General features: G+C 40.2%; 1 non-coding gene across 1 annotated transcript; it reads left to right on the top strand.

The window, feature by feature from the left end:
• The first annotated feature begins 3,442 nt into the window (after positions 1-3,442).
• On the top strand, positions 3,443-3,524 carry trnas-acu. The gene has a single exon. It is a non-coding gene; the product is annotated as a tRNA-Ser (tRNA).
• Positions 3,525-3,726: the final 202 nt, after the last annotated feature.

The following is a 3,726-nucleotide window of genomic DNA, read 5'->3' as shown; positions in this document are numbered from 1 at the left end:
TCTGAACGTTTCCAGCAAACTCTGTTTTTGTTTGATTTTCAACATCGGCGGTTCTTTCGCCTTTTTTCTTATTTTCTACGAATATGATTTGGCTCAAGACTATGTTAAATGTTTTGAATATGACTGCGATCGAATGGCCAGATTGCACCAGCCCGCTACTGCGACTTGGTTCACATGACCAATGCCTTTCCACTTGGTCACTGTGTCCTACAGCTGCACGGCATATAAATTAACAAAATTATGGCATTCTCTCAGATTGGTAATCAGGAGCGAGATTGTTTGAATTGTTGAAACAGTAAGATAAACTGAGAAAATGTAGGATGTTAAATGGAGAACCAGAAGGGAAAGAGAGAACAGTGAATGATAGTGTTCTGGAAAAATTTAAATGTCATTGCTCAAGATTCCGAAAATGCTATCATTCACAAACATACCACAATTTGGAATGTAACTTTTAGGACAAGCAGCAGATTACAAAATCTTAGTCTGAAACTCTTGTTGCAACTGCTTTAGTTTTAATGAATGCGCACATGGGCTTAAGTGCTGTCATGATCTCCTAAACTGTCGAAGGAAATCCTTGCCTTCGAGAATACGCGGCGAAAGTTCACTGATTCATCGCAGTAATGGCAGGACTGTCCTCTGGAAGCATGTAAGTACAATTCTTCAATGCTCCATGGAGTTTCGATGAAGAGGTGAAGGGAATGTTTCCATTCACAAATTAATAATTCAGTAGAACTCAATACAGGGACACATGAATTGATGAGCAAAGTGGGCAACAACACGGACAACGATACAATAGCTACGACAATTACTATGTGGAAAGTGTTGATTTCAGATCCATGGTGGCATTTCGTAATGATATTTACTGTCCAGAATCAGTCTGCACTGGAATGACTAGAGCCCGACTGTGATGTATTTGAACTTCAGTTAACAATAGAAATAGTTGAGACTCACTCAGGTCATGGAGATTTAGAGAAATTATATTTAAAAAGCAAAGAGTTCATCACGTAACTGCGAAATCTTTAGGTCACCCTCAGTGGGAGCATTGTGTGTAATCCTTTTCCTCATTCTCCACCAAAGACATGTGAAGAGGTTAGCAAGGGCACAGACACTGCTTACTGAATATCAAGATATTAGGAAGCCCAGGGATGGGGTTTCCCGAGACATAAAGACATCATAAAGGATAGAAATGGTTTCATCGGCATGGTAGACAGAATGAAGGAGTTTATTCACGAGATGTGGAAATTCTGGACCAGAAACACTCAAATTTAGAAGTAAACAAAAGAGATTTTCACATAATGTGACTTTTGAAGTAACTAAATCGGGAAAATTCCCTCTTTCGAGTGAATCAACAACTTTAGTTGGAGCTTCAAAACTATTAGTGAATGATTAAGAAAGGATTGGATGAGAGTTTCTTCCACTCAATTAAGTTACTGAAATCCTGAATGACTTTCCAGAAATAAAATGTAGATTTCTGATTTCGTAGTGTTTTAAAAGATGCACGAATAAACGTACAAGGAAGGAATTTATCGTTGAAAGAAAGAAAACGTGTGGATGTGGATTCATTTAAAATCTGGCTGTTTTCAGACACAAAGGCATTTCATGAACACGTACAGCTGAATAAGACTGAGTACAAAAAGTTCATGGATTTGAAAGGTGAAGGGGGGTAAATGGGGCTGATGTCCTAAAATAACTGCAGACAGAATAATTGCATCCTAATGAGTAGCAAATGAATCGTCACTTGGAGACACAACACCTACTTTAAAGATTTTATCACATTCACATGATATTAGGTGTATTTCACGCTTTCGTATCTCCCCCACCACGTAGACGCTGTCTTTTTGTATTTTTAACCCTCGGCAGTTCTGTCTTGGAGACACAACACCTACTTTAAAGATTTTATCACATTCACATGATATTAGGTGTATTTCACGCTTTCGTATCTCCCCCACCACGTAGACGCTGTATTTTTGTATTTTTAACCCTCGGCAGTTCTGTGCAGCACACCATTTCAACTGAACGATGCTCAGACTAAAATTGAAAACAATATTCCGACGGTCCTATGCAATCAGTCTTTTTTATTATTATTACAATGACCATTGCGAGTTTTCAACAAACTGCATAACATGGGAACCAGCTCAACATCGATTTTCCTGGAATTTAACGCAGTGCACATGGGAAACGTCATCCTTCTACTAAAAAATCACCTTCGGCTCTCTCTCCACACATGTCTCTTTACGTTTTAAATATTTGCAGTATGTTTGTTGATCAAGGTGTCATTATCCAGAAAAGGTAGTTTCTCAATCCACAAAAACTGGTACTTTTCCAGAAACTTGACTTTGCTCAATAACACCTTCCATCCGTACCTCCTAACGCGACGACAAATCGAAGCTGCTCCATGTGAGGCTCAAACTTAAAACTTCGGCAGAGCACAGCCCACTATACTGGCACAGAGATACCATGCACTGGTCACCTGCAGCACTGAAGCGACACATTAATGCTTGCCTCACATTCCTGGCTGTACCTTAACGGTAAGGAAACGAGTTTCTCTGATTCCATAGCTGGTAACTGGCATTATGCGATCAACTTCACCAGTGGTTCTGACCCCGTTTGAGAAATGTGGTGAGCTACTTATTGCAAAGATGGGTAGTTTGTTGAAATGTACAAATTCAACATTGCATTCCCTGACCCATGAGCCTTTTATTTTGTTTTTCATCGGTAGAAATGCTAAAATCGTCATCTTGAACACACTCAATGACAGATGTCCATTGTGTCTCTGGCATCAAATTCCAAAGTGTAAACCCCCTCTGAATTCTTCCACCACACTCTGCTGTTTGGGAAGTGTTCCTGTTGTGGGGAATGCACTTCCCCGTGTGTCAACTGCTGCTCCCAGCATGCGCTCTGGCACTGCACTCATTTTCCTTCTGACACTTGCTCACTGTGTTGCTGTGATCATAAAGTGACTTGGTGTCGCACGGCCCAGGAAAATGATACAGTTCAAGGTTTTTGCATTCTTGAATTCAATTGTCAGTTTAGCCTTATTTAGGATTTTGAAATTGTCTGTCCTGTACACAAGGGCGTGTCAAAAATACCTGAGCGGAAGAAAGGTGCTCCGAATAATAACATTGAGCACTATGCACTCTCCTCCAGTTTGGAAAACAATTCCTCAGACACAACTTTACATCTCCTCCTGACACTGGCTCTCCACTCCATTGACTTCAAATCTTCACAGAATTCAACAGATCTTGTTGCAATCATTTCTTCATTTTTGCTCTGATCACTGTGAGCAGAGTGTCACATTTGGAGTGCGCTTGCCCCACAGCCCAGAGGTCAGACGATACTCTTGGAACCATATGTGCTATTTATCATTTCACCAATACCAAGGAGACATATCTGTGTACATAATTTACGCAATTCATAAGATCAGAGGGATAATCGTCCGTTTGACGAGGTGGCCGAGAGGTTAAGGCGATAGGCTACTAATCCATTGTGCTCTGCACGCGTGGGTTCGAATCCCACTCTCATCAATATTGCTGACGATTTTCAATGTGGCTATATTTGGATGATCACAGCTGTCTTATTGAAATTGGAACTCCAATAGTGTGTTTATATGCATTGACGCTATTATAAAGTCTCAAAGAATAATTTGAGCCTGATGCCTAAACTGCATTGAAATGTAGATTGAATTGGAATAATTAAGAGGAACGCCATTTTCTTTTCCAAGTCAAG

The sequence above is a fragment of the Chiloscyllium plagiosum genome, chromosome 8 (genome assembly GCF_004010195.1).
Source record: "Chiloscyllium plagiosum isolate BGI_BamShark_2017 chromosome 8, ASM401019v2, whole genome shotgun sequence".
NCBI lineage: Eukaryota > Metazoa > Chordata > Chondrichthyes > Orectolobiformes > Hemiscylliidae > Chiloscyllium > Chiloscyllium plagiosum.
Note: the sequence above shows the minus strand (reverse complement) of the source record. Positions and strands in the feature narration are given on the sequence as shown.